Here is an 18,560-nt window from a genome sequence, read left to right as displayed (position 1 = left end):
GTATTTTCTCTATCCTAGCCTTGTAATCAGCTATTTTTCTAAGGTGCCCTGCTTTTTCATACTGAAGAATGACATTTATAAACTATGATCTGGGCACTGGGTCCTCATTTGACTTTTCTAAGAGGACACAGGAATTCCAGGAGCTGCCCGAGATCACATAGTCCAGTAAGTGGCTCTCACTTCAGCATCACCTTAGAGCTTGTTCAGAGTCAGATCCTCATGCATGGCTTTATTTCCTAAAGTTTCTATTTTTTTTCAGTGTGCAAGGCTTAGACACTGATAATTTTATTCTCTAATATTTGGAGACTTTCATCAAATAAGAATTTCACATTTCAGCAACAGATTTCATTTACAAAACTGCCAGAATAAGCACAAGGAAAAATGAAGCAGAGAGAGGGATCACTTACATTTGTTCTTTATTTCTTTTTTCACTCTCCCTTTGATCAAGTCTTTGTCCACAGTAACTTACCCACAATGATTTCAGCCTTACAACATTTGTGCAGGAGGCTTCTTTTTCTCTGTGGTAGGTTTCTTTCCTGCAGGCTTCTTTTCAGCTACTGGTTTCTCTGTAGCTGCTGCCTTTTTCCCACCAGAGGCTTCTTCTGCGTCTTAGAACCAACAGCTTTCTTTCCTTACTTGCCTGCCACAGACTTCTTGCTTGCAACCCCCTTCTCAGCTGATTTGGCCTCTAATGCTGCTATTGCAGCTGCCTTATCTACCCAGAGTTTGTGATTCCTGATCTGGGAAAGAATGGTCTTCTAGAACATGGTCTTTGCCTATGGGTTTAGTTTTAATGTCATTCTCAGGAACACATCAGTGGGTTCTTCTTCAGGACTCTTCAGTGAATATTCTTGCGTGGTGCTCAAGGGTCTCTTTGGATCTCTGGGATTTTCAAGATTCTGCTGAAATCTGTATTGATCAACTTGTGTCTGGAAAGGTTGCAGTTACTCTTGAAGGAAGCAAATTTGTGCCAAGTGCTGTGCAATTCATCTAACTTCTGGAAAGTGCTTTCAGTCCAAATGCAGAATGTCCCACATGCCCACTAGGTGCAGGGTCCTAAATGCTCAATTTCCTACATTAAGTAGAGTAATTCCAGGAATGTTTCTGAAGACCTTGCTGATACCATCTAACCTCATTCATTATAGGTGACGTGGGGTCCCCTGCACTGGATACAATGACATTTTCTCATTTAGTCCTTGCCAGCTCTCATTAGCTGAGAGGCACAGACTTTTTGATATTATCCCAGGCTCTACATTTCTTAAGAAGCAAAAGAGCCTCCTTGGTCTTCTTGTAGACTTCAACTATATCTTTGGCCATCACAGGAAGTACAGGAGTGTCCTCAATATGATGACCTTTAGACATGACTAACACTGGTCAGGCTGAGGCACAGGTCAGAGCAGATGGCATAGCTTTTGGCTTGTGTTCACTCTGTGGTGCCAATGATGACAGGCTTTGATTAGTGCAAACATAGAGCATCTGTAACACATATTTCCAAAAGCACTCTGTCCAGAACAGTGAGTTCCACCACCTCGAACTGGTGAGAAGATGAGTCTCTTCATTTCCAGGACCAGATAATGGATCCTCATCCTTGGCTGAATAGATCCAGCCAAGAGGAGGCATGGCTACTTTCACACAATGAGAGCAGAAGTATGTGTAGAAACCAGAGATCCACCTGGGAGCCTTCTGATTTCCCTTACCCCATTGTAAGTGTGAGCAGAATCATCCACCAATTCAGCCTGAGATTATTTGATTTCCAAAGGCCCAGATCCATCAGGGCAGAAGGTTTGAGTCACACTCCTGGGTGATCTCCCAAGGCCCTGCACCTGTGCCCTGACATCCGCAGCAGCATTGGTGGTGAGAGGCTCCTTCCTATGGGCTGCTCTCTACCAGTTATGGGTCACACCAGTGACACTAAGGCAGGACATTCCAGGGAGACAGGGGACACCTCTGATGGTGAACTATGGTTCCAGGACTCCTCCATGGCCTTGCTCAACTTCGCTTACATTGTCTGTGGTCTAGGACACATCCAGTAAACCTTCCCCCTCTGTCCATCACTGGGGGTCACACTTGCATCTTGGCCTGTTGCGTTTCCCAGGGTAACCTACCTCCCTCACCATATCGTCTGACCTGTGTGTCCCCTAATAAAATGCTGTAACTTGAATCCCATTTTGGCACTTCCTTTTTCGAGCATTTGGACTACAAAAAATCATTTTCATCTGCACACCAATGACCTCTTAGTTATTCCAATTTGTAATCCTTTTGTTTATTCAAATTTTTCTCCCTGCATTGGCTCCATTTTGCTGATATTTGTATTATGCTTTTGAGTTTGTCGATGTTTGTTGCTGGAAGTCACTAAATTTGGGGGTAGTTTGTTACACAGCAATGGATAACTAATGGAGCCCTCTCACATTTCCATTATTCTGCAGAGGTTTACTACATCTGTTTTATTCCCTCCTATTTTGGTAATATTAGCCATAAATAGAGTTTCTAGTTTCTCAATGCCTAGTCTTGTCTATATTTTAGCTTTTTTCTCCTCTGTTCATTTCCTTTCTCCTTCCTTCTCTTCCTCCCTCCCTTTCTTCTCTATTTCCATTCAAACTCTTACCCTCCCTCCTTCTCACCCCCCTTTCCTTCCAATTTTCCCATCTTCTTCCTTTTTTTCTTCTTTCACTTTTTCCTCTATTCCTCCTTCTTTCCCTCCCTTTCCCCATTTTTTTGCTTTTTATTATAAAATTTTTCTAACATATAAAACAACCCTATTTGATTGTGCCATAAATAAGCATTTTCTGAATCTATATTTCAAAACCGTAATGCCATGGTATATGAGAAACAAGTAAACAACAGGTAGTTAATAACAGAGTCTAAATAAAAATTCCTGCTATAAACCTGCAGCCAAGACACTGGCTTTTAACTCAATTCCTTCAACTCAGTGTTTTCAGAACACATCATCAACATCAAGTATTGCTCATTTATTTAAGAGTTTAGGCTGGGTGTGGTGGCTCATGCCTGTAATCCTAGCACTTTGGGAGGTCAAGTCATGCAGATCATCAGAGGTCAGGAGTTCAAGACCAGTCTAGCCAACACGGTGAAACCCTGTCTCTACTAAAAACACAAAAATTAGCTGGGCATAGTGGTGTGTGCCTGTAATCTCAGTTATTCGGGAGGCTGAGGCAGGAGAATCACTTGAATGGGGTGGCAGAATTTGCAGTGAGCCAAGATCACACAACTGCACTCCAGCCAGGTGACAAAGCAAGATTCAGTCTCAAAAAAAAAAAAAAATAGTTTAAGTAGGCACAATCACTTTGGAAATCATATTACCATTATCTAGTATTGTTAAAGTCCATACAATATATCCTCCAACCTAACTCCTAATCATACAATCTGGGGACTTTCTTGCCTATGTTTCAAGGAGACATGCATAATAATGTTTATGGTAAAAGCTGGAATTAGCCTCTGACACATCAATAGGAAGCTGGTGAAATTGTGGTATAACCATAAAATGTAAACCTTCAGCAGCAAAAATAAATCAATGATAGCCTCCCACACCACAGATAACTCCTATATGTAATGTGCATTATGAAAAAACAAATGCAGTAGGAATTTGCTGTACTGGAAGCTTAAAAACTAGCAAAACTAATATTTGGTTTGGAGATACATATGTACATATATATGTATAGATAGATAGATAGGTAGATATAGATATACACTTATTGCACAAATCTTTAAAGAAATACAAAGGAATAATAACCACAAGACTCATTATGGAGTCTCCTTCTGGGAGATGGGAATGGGCAGCAGCCCAGGGTAGCCTTACAGGTTCTGTGTTTTACAACAGTGCTGGGCACCCTGGTAGTTACTTCATTGTAATTCCTCAGAGTTTTCCAAATTAAAATATACCTGGTTTTATTAAAATAAAAGAGAAAAGAATACTAAAGTTCATTGCAAGAATCCTTAATGAGAACTACTTACATTGGAAGAAAACCATAGAGAATTGCAAGGAGCCATGTGACAGAGAGGATGAGGATGCCAAGAAAATTGCCTTAGCTAAAAATAGGTCATTTGGTCCTTGGCTCCCTGGCATCTCTCTAGATTTTTAAGTATACAATCAATGTTCAAGCTGATGTGCAAGGTAATTCCTTCTTGCAAAAGTTGTCATGTTACATTTTACTACACATACATCTAAATTGAAGTTTTACCAAATTGGAAATGCACATCATTGATCAAAATAAATGAAACAAGAAAAGAGTAGAAAGGGATAACCAGTGACAGAATAGCAAATATGAATGGAAAACAAAATAGGACTGCAAAAAAACAATTAAAAAATATACTTCAGAAGCACATAATACCATTGCTATTTTGAATCAAAGTGGTGTCTAAATTATTTATATCATATCCATTCAATACCAGAACAAACAATGTTAACTTTATTATAGAATGCCCACTAAACAGCTAGTTTTTGAAAAAAACTTGTTTCTCAATTCATGCTAACCATTTTGGGCTACTACATCAAACCAAAGTTATTGGCATCATGCTAAGTTAGATGTGTTGACTGGAGTATGAAAAGTCATCTGATTAGGCAATTTCTTTGTAAGTGAAAGCAAATTTATCAGAGAAATAAAGAAATAAAAGAATGGCTACTCCAGAGACAGAGCAGTGTTTCCTTTTTTTTTTTTTTTCCCCCACCAGGCTGGAGTGCAGTGGCGCAATCTTGGCTCACTGCAACCTCCGCCTCATGGGTTCAAGTGATTCTTCTGCCTCAGCCTCCCAAGCAGCTGGGACCACAGGTGAGTGTCACCAAGCCTGGCTAATTTTTGTATTTTTAGTAGAGACGGGGTTTCACCATGTTGGCCAGGATGGTCTCGACCTCTTGACCTTGTGATCTGCCCACCTCGGCCTCCCAAAGTGCTGGCATTACAGGTATGAGCCTCCATGCCCAGCCCAGTGTTTCTTTTTTTTAAGTATACACAGATGTTTTTTGAAGAAGATATTTCAATAAGAAAACGGGCCCTTGGGGCATATTTCCACTAAATTTGAGACATCTTAGACAAAACAAAGACTTATTTTCAAGGCATTATTTTTATGGAAATGAAGACTTGGAACTATTTAATCTAGTTACTCTACGTTCAAAACTGTGTTAACTCATTAAAGAGAAAATTGTTATTATAGGTATTTGCAAGAAAAACTCAGAGATACCATATTATCTCCTTTCTCCATCTCAAACTGTTTCCCCCTCAGCACCCAAGGCTCTGTGATGTCTTGAACTTTTAATCACTAATTTAAAAGAGAAGCTTATCACACAATTAGAAAAAAACTATTTTAAAATTCATATGGATCTAAAAAAAGAGCTTGTATACCTGTGAGAATCCTAAGCAAAAAGAACAAATTAGCAGCATCAGACTACCAGACAAAACTATACAACAAGGCTACAGTTCCCAAAACAGCATGGTATTGAAAAAAAAAAAAACACACACACACACACACAGGCATGTAGACAAATGGCACAGAAAAAGAACTCAGAAAGAAGACCTCTCATCTACAACCATGTGCTTTCCAACAAATGTGACAAAAACAGGCAACAGGGGAAGGATTTCCTATTTAATAAATGGTGTTGAGAGTACTGGCTAGCCATATACAGAAAATTGAAACTGGACCCCTTCCTTACACCTTGTATAAAAGTTAACTCAAGATGGATTCAATACTTAAGTATAAACCCAAAACTGCAAAAACCCTGGAAGAAAATCTAGGCAACACCATTCAAGACATACACATTGGGCAAAGACTTTATGATGAAATTGCCAAAGCAACTGCCACAAAAGCAAAAATTGACAAATGGGATCTAATTAAAGGGAAGAAATTCTGCACAGCAAAAGAAATTATCATCAGAGCAAACAAACATCCTACAGAATGGGAGAAAATTTTTGCAATCTATTCATCTGACAAAGGTCTAATATTCAGAATCAGCAAATAATTTAAGCAAATTTACATAAAAAACAACTTCATTAAAAAGTGGACAAAGGATGTGAACAGATACTTCTCAAAAGAAGACATACATGAGGCCAAAAACATAATAAAAAAAAAGCTCAACATCACTAATCATTGGAAAAATGTAAATCAAAACCACCATGAGATGCCATCTCATGCCAGTCAGAATGGCAATTATTTAAAAGTCAAGAAAAAACAGATATACCTGATTTTATCTATTTTTCCTTGACTTTTTAATAATTTTTTATTAATAAATTTTTATTGCTCTCGAGTCACTCCAGCGCTGCTCTTGTGTCTCGTGTGTGTTGGACAGCCAGCCCACCTTGCTTTCTAATACCTGTGAGCCTTTTCTTTTCAAGATGCCTGAGGAAGTGCACCATGGAGAGGAGGAGGTGGAGACTTTTGCCTTTCAGGCACAAATTGCCCAACTCACGTCTCTCATCATCAATACCTTCTATTCCAACAAGGAGGTTTTCCTTCAGGAGTTGATCTCTAATGCTTCTGATGCCTTGGACAAGATTCACTATGAGAGCCTGACAGACCCTTCCAAGTTGGACAGTGGTAAAGAGCTGAAAATTGACATCATCCCCAACCCTCAGGAACATACCTTGACTTTGGTAGACACAGGCATTGGCATGACCAAAGCAGATCTCATAAATAATTTGGGAACCATTGCCAAGTCTGGTACTAAAGCATTCATGGAGGCTCTTCAGGCTGGTGCAGACATCTCTATGATTGGGCAATTTGGTGTTGGCTTTTATTCCACCTACTTGGTGGCAGAGAAAGTGGTCATGACCACAAAGCATAATGCTGATGAACAGTATGCCTGGGAGTCTTCTGCTGGAGGTTCCTTCACTGTGCTTGCTGACTCTGGTGAGCCCATTGGCAGGGGTACCAAGGTGATCCTCTACCTTAAAGAAGATCAGACAGAGTACTTAGAAGAAAGGTGTGTCAAAAAAGTGGTGAAGAAACACTCTCAGTTCATAGGTTATCCTAACACCCTTTATTTGCAGAAGGAACGAGAGAAGGAAATTAGTAATGATGAGGCAGAGGAAGAGAAAGGTGAGAAAGATGAGAAAGATAAAGAAGATGAAGAAAAGCCCAAGATTGAAGATGTGGGTTCAGATGAGGAGGATGATAGTGGAAAGGATAAGAAGAAGAAAACTAAGATCAAAGAGAAATACATTGATCAGGAAGAACTAAACAAGACCAAACGTATTTGGACCAGAAACCATGATGACATCATTCAAGAGTAGTATGAAGAATTCTACAAAAGCCTCACTAATGACTGGGAAGACCACTTGGCAGTCAAGCACTTTTCTGTAGAAGGTCTGTTGGAATTCAAGGCATTGCTATTCATTCCTCATTGGGCTCCCTTTGACCGTTTTGAGAACAAGAAGACAAAGAACAACATCAAACTCTATGTCAGTCATGTATTTATCATGGACAGCTGTGATGAGCTGATACCAGAGTATCTCAACTTTATCCGTGGTGTGGTTGACTCTGAGGATTTGCCTCTGAACATCTCCTGAGAAATGCTCCAGAACAGCAAAATCTTGAAAAAGAAGTGCCTTGAGCTCTTCTTTGAGCTGGCAGAAGACAAGGAGAATTACAAGAAATTCTATGTGGTATTCTCTAAAAATTTCAAGCTTGGAATTCATGAGGATTCCACTAGCCAATGCCACCTGTCTGAGCTGCTGCACTATCACATCTCCCAGTCTGGAGATGAGATGACATCTCTATCAGAGTATGTTTCTCACATGAAGGAGACACAGAAGTCCATCTATTACATCACTGGTGAAAACAAAGAGCAGGTGGTCAACTCAGCTTTTGTGGAGTGAGTGCAGAAGTGGGGCTTCAAGGTGGTATATATGACTGAGCCCATTTGTGAATCCTTTAGCTGTGTGCAGCAGCTAAAGGAGTTTGATGGGAAAAGTCTGGTCTCAGTTACCAAGGAGGATCTGGAGCTACCAGAGGATGAGGAGGAGAAGAAGAAAATGGAAGAGAGCAAGGCAAAGTTTGAGAATCTCTGCAAGCTCATGAAAGGAATCTCAGATAAGAAGGTTAAGAAGGTGACATTCTCCAATAGGCTTGTGTCTTCACCCTGCTGCATTGTGACAAGCACCTACGGCTGGACAGCCAATATGGAGAGGATCATGAAAGCCCAGGCACTTTGGGACACCTCCACCATGGGCTACATGATGGCCAAAAAGCACCTGGAGATCAACCCTGGCCACCCTTTATGGACACGCTGCGGCAGACGGCTGAGGCAGACAAGAATGACAAGGCAGTCAAGGACCTTGTGGTGCTGCTGTTTGAAACCGCCCTGCTCTCTTCTGGCTTTTCCCTTGAGGATCCCCAGACCCACTCCAACCACATCTACTGCATGATCAAGCTAGGTCTAGGTATAGATGAAAATGAAGTGGCAGCAGAGGAACCCAGTGCTGCAGTTCCTGATGAGATCCCCCTTATTGAGGGTGATGGAAGAAGTAGATTAGGAGTTCCTAGTTGGAAAACTGCCCTTGTATAGTGTCCCCGTGGCTCCCACTGCAGCCTTGAGTGCCCCTGTCCCACCTGGCTCCCCCTGCTAATGTCTGGTATTTTTTTTCTCTCCTGTCCTTCTGTTGAAGGCAGGAAACAAGGGTGTCAAGCTCCCATTCTTTCCCTACTCTGACAGCAGGACTGGATGTTGTATATTGTGGTTTTTTATTTTGTTTGTTCATTTTGTTCTGAAATTAAAGTATGCAAAATAAAAAATAAATAAATAAATTTTTATTTAAAAAGTTTTAAATCTGAAAATACATTTTATTTATGGAAAATATCATCAAAATAGTACCACTATGGACTAAACTGCCTGAGTTTTCATTTCACATTGAGATCTCAGAGTAGAAAAGTCTTTAGCACAACTTTGTTCTGTGTAAGTCACAATGAATGCCAGCCCCACGATTAAACCCAGGGGAAAATTCTCCTCTTGGATGGAATCTGTGTTGTTCTATCAGACTTTTGTGCTAATCTTTCAAACAGGGACATATTGAGGCAAACCTTTAATCTTTTGGCACAAGATTATTTTGGCTGGGGCAGAAAATTTGAGTCTCGGACTCAGGATGAAAATGTGACATTTCATTGATCAAGTATTCATTTTGATTGTAGAGCTTTCTTTTTGTCATTTACTTCCATCTGCAACCGAAGCCAGATTTTCCTCTCTTCATCCAACTCAGACAATAACTGTTTAATCTCCCATTTCTGCTGGTCCTTCATGTTCTCGATGATGCTCTTCCCCTCGCGGACCTGTGTCCTGAGCTCCTCCATGGCTGACTGGCTGCTGGCCGCAGGCTCCATCTTTGGTTTTCCTTCTGTGCTGAACAGAGACGGGGAGTTGACTCTGTGACCAGCTGTTCCCAAAAAGGATGACAATGGGGAGGAGGCAGCGAAGGACAGAGGGGCTGGCCCACCACCAGCTGCTGCCACAGTCCCCAGCTTGGGCAGCAAGGATGCTTTGTTTTCAGACACTTGGGATATGGTAATAGACTTGGAAGTTTTCTTTGGTGCATCCACTCCTCTGTGCGTAAGTGGAATGTGTTCCTCCTTATCCTCTTCAGGACTTGGGGAGTTGAAGATATCAGGGCTTGAAAGGGATGAAGATGTGAGGGACTGGGATGGTGGCCACCTCCACATAGCTTTTGGTCTGCTTGTGGTCAGATCACTGAGTTTCTCAGTATGACACCACGGAGTCAAAACCTTCTAGGTTGATATCATTGCTGCTGTCCAAGAGATCTTTGTCCAAGATGCCAGAAAGCGAACTGCCCACCAAGTCAATCTTTGGACCATCACCCCTGGTGTGTGTCAGCGGACTCACTGGTAGTTCTGGCCTTCTTGGGGACAGTGCACCACATCTGTTGAGGGAATTGGTCTTAGGTGGCCAAGCCTTTTTTGGCAGTATGGCAGGAATGGAGGGCTTCCGTAAATCCAGTTTTGGCTCTGTCTGTGGTCTTTCTGTTTCTTCTGTTCTGTTGGGAAGCATTTCTGGCCTTTCAGGAGGTATCTTTTTAAGTTCATGTTTTCTCTCAGTGGTACCTGTCCCTTGTTTGATGACAGGAGCAGGTGGAGGCAGTGGTTTCTTGGGTCTATTCCCTTCCTTTTCAAAGTCCGGTGGAAATAACTTCACGAAGTTATCTGGGAACACGCCTCATCTGCCGTTCAGCTATCCTTCCCAGCAGCCTACCTCAATGCAGTCCTTATTGATGAGAGTGACTGTATCTCCTTCTTTGATTGTCATTTCATCATTATTCTGTGCCTCACATGGAAATATTACTTTGCAGTAATCCTTACTCTTTCTCCTGCTGTCCATTTCTGTTTTCAAGGAGTCTGGAGTTGCTGGAGTTGTAGGTAACTTCTTCCCAATAGTCTTTTCCACCGGCAGAAAGTCATCTTCTACTTCAATTGATCTTGGTCTTAGTTTGATTGGCTTGTCTTTGAAAATGTCTCCAAAGCCCACTCCTTTAACTTTTTTGGGCTGGATTGCTGCAGTTGCCACTGTCCCATAGGCACCTTCAGACTTGGTGCTGCTTGAGTCACCCCCATCGCTCTCGGAGCTGTGGTTTCCCTTAAACTTGACTTGGACAGATGCTCATCCTGGGAAATGCCAAGCTTATCTGACTACACTGACAACTCCTTGATGAAGTTGGAAGGAAACATTCCAGTCTTCCCGTTGAGAACACGGGAGTCGGAACAAGGTTGCAGAAAAATAGGAATGCTTTTATGTTCTTGGTGGAAACATAACTTTGTTCCATGATTGTAGAAGAGAGTATGGTGATTCCTCAAAGATTTAGAACCAGAAATACCATTTGACCCAGCCATCCTATTACAGGATATATACCCAATGGAATATAAATCATTCTATTATAAAGATACATGCATGTGTATGTTCATTACAGCACTATTTACAATAGCAAAGACATGGAATCACCCAAATGCCTATCAATGGTGAACTGGATAAAGAAAAGATGATACATATACCCCATAGAATATTATGTAGCCATAAAAATAAATGAAATCAAGTCCTTTGCTTGATTTCATTTATTTTTATGGCTGCATAAAAAGATATGGATGAAGCTCTAAGCCATTATCCTCAGCAAATTAACACAGAACAGAAAACCAAACACTATATGTTCTCACATGTAATTGAGAGCTGAGCAATGAGAACACATGGACAAGAGGAAAGGAACAATACACACTGGGGCCTGTTGAGGGTGGGCAGTGGTGGTCAAAGCATTAGGATAAACAGCTAATGCATGCCGGGGTTAATACCTAGATGATGGGTTGACAGGTGCAGCAAACCACCATGGCACACGTTACTATGTAACAAACCTGCACATCCAGCACCTGTACCCTGGAGCTTAAAATTAATTAAATTAAAAGACAAGCTTAAAGCATTTATGAAAAACAATTAGATAATAAAAAAGCCTTTGAGTTACAAAATCTTGAAACAATAGTTTTAATTTTGCTTTTAACATATATGCAAATCCTTTAATACTGGTCCCTTCCAGAGGTGCAGCTTAATTCTCTCTCTTGAATGTGGCTCGGATTTAATGATGCACTTCTGATATGGCCTGGCTCTGTGTTCCCACACAAATCTCATCTTGAATTGCCTTATGAATTGTAATCTGACATATTGGGGATGGGATCACATCGGAGGTGACTGGATCATGGGGACGGTTCCCCTATGCTGTTCTAATGATAGTGAGTGAATTCTCATGAGATCTGATGGTTTTATAAGGGGCTTTTCCCTGCTTCACTCTGCATTTCTCTCTCCTGCCACCATGTGAAGAAGGACGTGTTTGCTTCTACTTCTGCCATGATTGTAAGTGTCCTGGGGCAGCCTCCTCAGTCATGTAGAACTGTGAGTCAATTAAACTTCCTTTTCTTATAAATTACCCAGTCTCAGGTATTTCTTTATAGCAGTGTGAGAATGAGCTAATGCAACTTCTAACTGATAGAGTAATGATGACATATCTTCTACACCCAGAGCGACAGTTTGTCATTCTGGGTGTAGAAGATAAAAGTCACTGTGGCTTCTACATTTTCTCTCTCTCTCTCTCTCTCTCTCTCTCTCTCTCTCTCTCTCTCTCTCTGGGATCATGAGCTCTAGGAAAAGCCAGCTGCTGTCCCATAAGCTGCCCTGCAGGAAGGTCCATGTGGCTAAGAACTGAGGACTTCTGGAACCAAACAACAAGAAACTAGGCCTTTTCCAACAGCCATGTGACTGAGCCATGTTTCATGTGTATCCTCAGCCCCAGTGAAACACTCAGATGACGGAGCCCTGGCTGACAACTGGACTACAACCTTGTGAGAGGAACTCAGCCAGAAGCACTCAGGGAAACCTCTCCTGGATTCCTGACTGTTGGAAACTGTGGGGGATGATGAATATCTGTTGTTTTGAGTTGCTTGTTTTAAATAATTTGTTATGCAATAGTAAATAACTGATAGATTTTCATGAGAGGATGGATTATTACACATTAATTTGCATATGCTCTAAATTTGTGATCATCAATCTTGTTATTTTTGAGACAGTGACTCACTCTGTCACCCACGATGGAATGTAGTGGCATGATCCCCATGCACTGCAGTGCCGACCTCCTGGGCTCAAGGGGTCCTCTGACCTCAGCCTCCTGAGTAGCTGGGATGACAGGCATGAACCACCATGCCTGGCTAATTTTCTAATTTTTTGGCAGAGATGGGGCTTTGACCATGTTTCCCAGGCTGATCTTGAACTTCTGGAGTCAATGGATCCACCTTCCTCTGCCTTCCACAGTGGTAAAATTGCAGGCATGGGCCACCACACCTGGCCTAAATTAATTGTAAGATACTAAATATATAACTTGGTTGTAAAAGGTAAGGAGAATTTTCATGGCTGAAGAGGATGTATTTTATTACCGTTCACAATGATCACTTTACTTGAACTTCAATTTCCAACTGTTTCCAATTAAACACAAAAGGAAGATCCTATCCTTGCTAGGCTGATTCTATGATATCCCCAACAACCAACTCCTGATCATTCACCTTCCCCCAGATATTCTCCCAAATTGAATGTAGGTGCTGCTGTGAAGGGATTCAGCAGATATAATTAAGGGCATCAATTAGTTGACTTTAGGCTGGGTTTATTCTGCGTGGACTGCCCTAATCAGGTGAGCCCTTGAAAGGACTGGGTTCTTCTTGAGCGTAGAGATTCACAGTGTGAGAGGGATTCAGCATGAGGGGTTTCCTCCACTGTGGGCTTTGAAAATGAAGGGGCTGTGTGGGAAAGAATGCTGGTGGGCACCAGGAATTGACCACATCCCTCCCTGTTCTCCACCTTGGCAGCAAGCAAGGAGCAGGAACCTGTCTTACAACTGCCAAAAACTGCATTCTGACTCCTCTGTATAAGCCTGAAGGAGAATTCAAAATGAAAACACTGCTTTGGGAAGCACAGAACAGAGATTCCATCCACATCATGCCGGGATTGCTGACTAAGGAACTATAAACAGATAAATGGGTGTTGTTAGGCCAGGCTTGGTAGCACACACCTGTAATCATAACATTTGAGGAGCTGACACAGGAAGATCACTTGTAGCCAGGAGTTTGAGACCAACAGGATAATATAGTGAGACCGTCATCTCTACAGTTTTTTTTTTCTTTAATTAGTTGAGCATGGTGGTACTTTCAGTCCTAGCTACTCTGAAGACTGAGGCAGGAGGATCCCTTGAGTTTGAGGCTGCAGTGAGCCATGATCATGTGACTGAACTTCATCCTGGATGACAGAGAGAGACTTTGTCTCTAAAAATAAATAAATGTATGAATACAATAAACGGGTGTTGTTTAAAGCCAATATTTGCGATAATTACACAGTCTTATAAAATTCATACACAGGCTCAACAAACTTATGGAATGAATTGATTAATTGATATGCACACTAGTTACATTAAATAAAATCTTAATTTTTTCAGTGTTTCACATTTTATAATTTTCTGTGATGCAACTTAATGCACTCATATTTCATTCATTCAGTCAAGAAAAATTAATTTAGTGCCTACGATGGAGCAGGTATGCCCTCATATGCTCATATGCCTGACATTCTGGAAGCTTCACAAGACCAAGGTGGAGCCACTGGAGTGTTTTAGGTGGAGAAATGACACACTCTGACTCACAGTAGCAGGTTCATTGTGGAGAGAATAGTCATGTAGCAGATAACGAGACAATGCTAGAACCACAATTCAGGAGTGACAGGGTGGTGGGGTCTAAGGGGAGAGGAGGGCCTGAGGGATGAGAGGGATGGAGGGAAGGGCTGGAGAAGCAGGAGGTGAGGAAAAGGAGCAGAGGGAAGGAATTCAAAAGCAACAGAATTCTTAGGTTGAAACACATTGTTTTATAGATTTTTAATACATCCATCTACAGAGCCTGCAAGGGTGTTCTTTGCAGTTGGCCTTTAATACCTTATGTGGTTTTTAGGTCTGCCTAAAAAGTAATTGTTTTTTATGTTAATCAGGTCTAAATAAACACTAAGTGTTCCTATAAAATATGCACACACCACTTAGATGTGGACACTTCCTAAAAACAGGCAATGCATGAGCACTGGTGAGGGGCATTGTGACCGCCTTGAACACTTGCGACTGTGAAGTGAATGAAGTCTGTACTGGCTCCTGGTTGCAACATACAGTAACACAGTGTGCTACTTTGAACTGAGGAGATGTCCTGGACCCACACAGTAACTCAGGGCTATGGAATGAAGGTAAATTTAAAATACAACAAGCTGGAGTCACAGATACATTGTCTGGAAAAGTGGAACTTAGGAGCTTTTTGAGTCCTGTTGTAATGCTTTTAGACACATTTGCATATCAAGGGGCCAAAGTCGCATTTTTTACCGATTAGATTCCTGATCATTCAGGGGTTACCAAGATTCTGCTGCCCACTGTAGTTAATAAACAAAAAGCAAACTGGTCTCTGTGCTATCTCATGCGTTCAGGCACAATTTTACCGGATTTAAGAAAAAAAAACCCAAAACACCCTGTTTCTACACCTTCATTCCCAGGGCGAGCTCACTCTCTGGCACCAAGCTCCATGGGGTGAGTTTTCTTCTAGAAGAATCCAGGGGGGCCGGGAAGGAGTGGGAGGCATGAAGTCCAGTTCAGGGACCGGGGATGCAGGGATGAAAAGTGAAGGAAGAGGGACGGGACCCATGCTGAGGGTTTCTCTCTGGTTTCTCAGCAGCTCCTGGGCCAAGACTCAGGGAGACATTGAGACAGAGCGCTTGGCACAGGAGGAGCTGGGTCAGGACGAAGTGCCAGGGCCCAGACGTGGCTCTCAGGGTCTCAGGCACCAAAGGAGGTGTATGGATTGGGGATGCGCAGCGTTGGGGATTCCTCATCTCCGCAGTTTCTCTTCCTCTCCTCACTTGTGCCGGGACCTTCTTCCTGGATACTCACGATGTGAACCAAGTTCCCATTCCCACTGGGTGTCGGCTTCCTAGAGAAGCCAATCAGCTCACCGCAGTCCCCGTTCTAAAGTCCCGAATCACCCATTGCGCCCCGAACCCTCCTCCTGATGCTCTTGGGGGTCCTGGCCCTGACTGAGACCTGAGCAGGTGAGTGCGGGGTCGCAAGAGAAACGGCCTCTGCGGGAGAAGCGAGAGCCCCGCCCCGCGGGGGCGCAGGACCCGGGGAGCCACGCTGTGAGAAGGGTCGGGTGGGTCTCAGCCCCTCCTCGCCCCCAGGCTCCCAGTCCGTGAGGTATTTGAGCACCCCCGCTTCATCTCCGTGGGCTACATGGACGACAGGCAGATCGCGGGGTTCGACAGCGACGCCTAGAGTCTGAGGGTGGAGCCGCGGGCGCCATGGATGGAGAAGGAGGGGCCGGAGTATTGGGGCCCGGGGACTCGGATTTTCAAGGACACCGCACAGAGTTTCCGAGTGAACCTGCGGAACCTGCGCGGCTACTACAACCAGAGCGAGGCCGGTGACTGACCCCGGTCCAGGACGCAGGTCACGACCCCTCCCCGTTCCCGACTGATGGCCTGGGTCACCCCGAGTCTCCGGGTCCGAGATCCACCCCGAGACTGGGGGACCCGTCCAGACCCTCGACCTGGGAGAGCCCCAAGCCCCTTTACCCGGTTTCGTTTTCAGTTTAGGCCAAAATCCCCGCAGGTTGGGCAGGGGCGGGGCTTGGTGGGCGGGATGACCGCGGGGGCGGGGCGGGGGCGGGGTCCCACACCCTCCAGGAGATGTATTCCTGCGACCTGGGCCCGAAGGGCGCCTTCTCCGCAGGTATCACCAGTTCGCCTACGACCGCAAGGATTACCTCGCCCTGAACTAGGACCTGCGCTCCTCGACCACCGCAGACCTGGCGGCTCAGATCACCCAGCGCAAGTGGGAGGCGGACAGTGTGGCGGAGAAGATGAGAGCCTACCTGGAAGGCAGGTGCCTGGAGTGGATCCGCAGACACCTGGAGAACAGGAATGAGACACTGGAGCGCGCGCGTACCAGGAGCAACGGGGCGCCTCCCTGATCTCCTGTAGACCTCCCAGGCTGGCCTCGCACAAGTAGGGGAGAAAAATGGGACCAGCACTCGAATATCACCCTCCCTCTGGTCCTCAGGAATCCTCTTGGGTTTCCAGATCCTGTGCCAGAGAATGACTCTGAGGGACTGCCCTGCTCTCTGATACAATTAAGGGATGAAGTCTCTGAGGGAGTGGAGGTGAAGACAATCCCTGGAATACTGATCAGGGTTTCCTTGTGACCCCACAGCAAGCCTTGGGCACCAAGCCATTTCCTCTCAGGCCTGGTTCTCTGCTTCACACTCAATGTGTGTAGAAGTCTGACTCCAGTTCCTCTGAGTCCCCTGGCCTCTACTCAGGACAGGACCAGCAGTCCCTCCTCCTCTGCTCAGAGACTAGAATTTCCAAGGAATAGATTATCCCAGGTGCCTGTGTCCAGGCTGGTGTATGGGTTTTGTGCTCCCTTCCCACACCAGGTGTCCTCTTCCTTCTCAGAATGATCACATAAGTGCTGCTGGAGTGTCCCATGAGGAAAGCAAAGTGCCTGAATTTTCTGACTTTTCCTTCAGATGACCCCAAGACACATGTGACCCACCACCCCGTCTCTAACCATGAGGCCACCCTGAGGTGCTGGGCCCTGGGCTTCTACCCTGTGGAGATCACACTGACTTGGCAGCGGGATGGGGAGGACCAGAACCAGGACACGGAGCTTGTGGAGACCAGGCCCGCAGGGGACGGAAACTCCCAGAAGTGGGCGGCTGTGGTGGTGCCTTCTGGAGAAGAGCAGAGATACACCAGCCAATCTGCAGACTGAGGGGCTGCCCGAGCCCCTCACCCTGAGACGGAGTAAGGAGGGAGATGGGGGTATCATGTCTCTTAGGGAAAGCAGGAGCCTCTGGAGCCTTTCAGCAGGGTCAAGGCTGGGGCCTGGGATCAGGGCCCCTCACCTTCCCCTCTTTTCCCAGAGGTGTCTTCCGAGCCCACCATCCCCATCGTAGGCATCGTTGCTGACCTGGCTGTCCTTTGAGCTGTAGTCACTGGAGCTGTGATCACTGCTGTGATGTGGAGGAAGAAGAGCTCAGGTGAGGAAGGGGTGCAGAGTGGGGTCTGAGATTTCTTGTCCCACTGAGGGTTCCAAGCCCCCGGTAGAAGTGTCCCCTGCCTGGTTACTGGGAAGCACCATCCACACTCATGAGCTTACCCAGCCTGGGCCCTGTGTGCCAGCACTTACTCTTGTGTAAAGCACCTGTGACAATGAAGGACAGATGTATCACCTTGATGACTGTGGTGATGAGGACCTGATCCCAGCAGTCACAGGTCACAAGGGAAGGTCCCTGCTGAGGACAGTCCTTAGGGGGGCAGTTGGTCCAGGACCCACACCTGCTTTCCTTGTTTTTCCTGATCCTGCCCTGGGTCTGCAGTCACACATTTCTGGAAACATCTCTGGGGTCCAAGACTAGGAGGGTCCTCTAGGACCTCATGGCCCTGCCACCATTCTGGCCTCTCACAGAATATTTTCTTCCCACAGATAGCAAAGGAGGAAGCTACACTGAGGCAGCAAGTAAGTATGAAGGAGGCTGATCCCTGAGATCGTTGGGATATTGTGGTCGGGATCCCATGGGGGAGCTCACCCAGCCCGCAGTTCCTCCTATAGCTGCATCTCCTGTGAGTTCTCACCAGGTCCTGTTTTAGTTCTATCCCAGACAATGACAGTGCCCGGGGCTCTGATGTGTCTCTCACATCACCTTGTAAAATTGAGACCCTGAGGACCCTGATGTGTGTGGGTGTTGGGGAGAACAGTGTACACAGCTGTGCTATGGAGTTTGTTTGAGTGGGATGTATTGAGCATGTGGTGGGCTTTTTAAAGTGTCACCCCTCACTGTGACTGATACGAATTTGTTAATAAATATTTTTCTATAGTGTGAGACAGCTGCCTTGTGTGGCACTGAGAGGCAAGATTTATCCACACCTTCCCTTTGTGACTTCAAGAACCCTGACTTCTCTTTCTACAAAGGCATCTGAATGTGTCTGTGTCCCTATAGACATAATGTGA

At 44.5% G+C, this 18,560-nt stretch overlaps 4 pseudogenes; 2 read left to right on the top strand and 2 right to left on the bottom strand.

Moving 5' to 3' along the window:
• Positions 1–486: 486 nt before the first annotated feature.
• Positions 487–1,407, bottom strand: LOC105705744 (large ribosomal subunit protein uL4-like; annotated as a pseudogene).
• A 4,878-nt stretch (positions 1,408–6,285) lies between these two features.
• Positions 6,286–8,512, top strand: LOC105705743 (heat shock protein HSP 90-beta-like; annotated as a pseudogene).
• A 605-nt stretch (positions 8,513–9,117) lies between these two features.
• Positions 9,118–10,604, bottom strand: LOC105705749 (SH3 domain-containing kinase-binding protein 1-like; annotated as a pseudogene).
• Positions 10,605–15,075: 4,471 nt separating this feature from the next.
• Positions 15,076–18,338, top strand: LOC105705742 (HLA class I histocompatibility antigen, A alpha chain-like; annotated as a pseudogene).
• Positions 18,339–18,560: the final 222 nt, after the last annotated feature.

The sequence above is a fragment of the Aotus nancymaae genome, unplaced genomic scaffold, assembly GCF_030222135.1.
Source record: "Aotus nancymaae isolate 86718 unplaced genomic scaffold, 86718_ANA_hifiasm-v0.15.2.pri h1tg000027l, whole genome shotgun sequence".
NCBI classification, from domain to species: domain Eukaryota; kingdom Metazoa; phylum Chordata; class Mammalia; order Primates; family Aotidae; genus Aotus; species Aotus nancymaae.
This window is presented reverse-complemented; position numbering and strand designations above follow the sequence as displayed.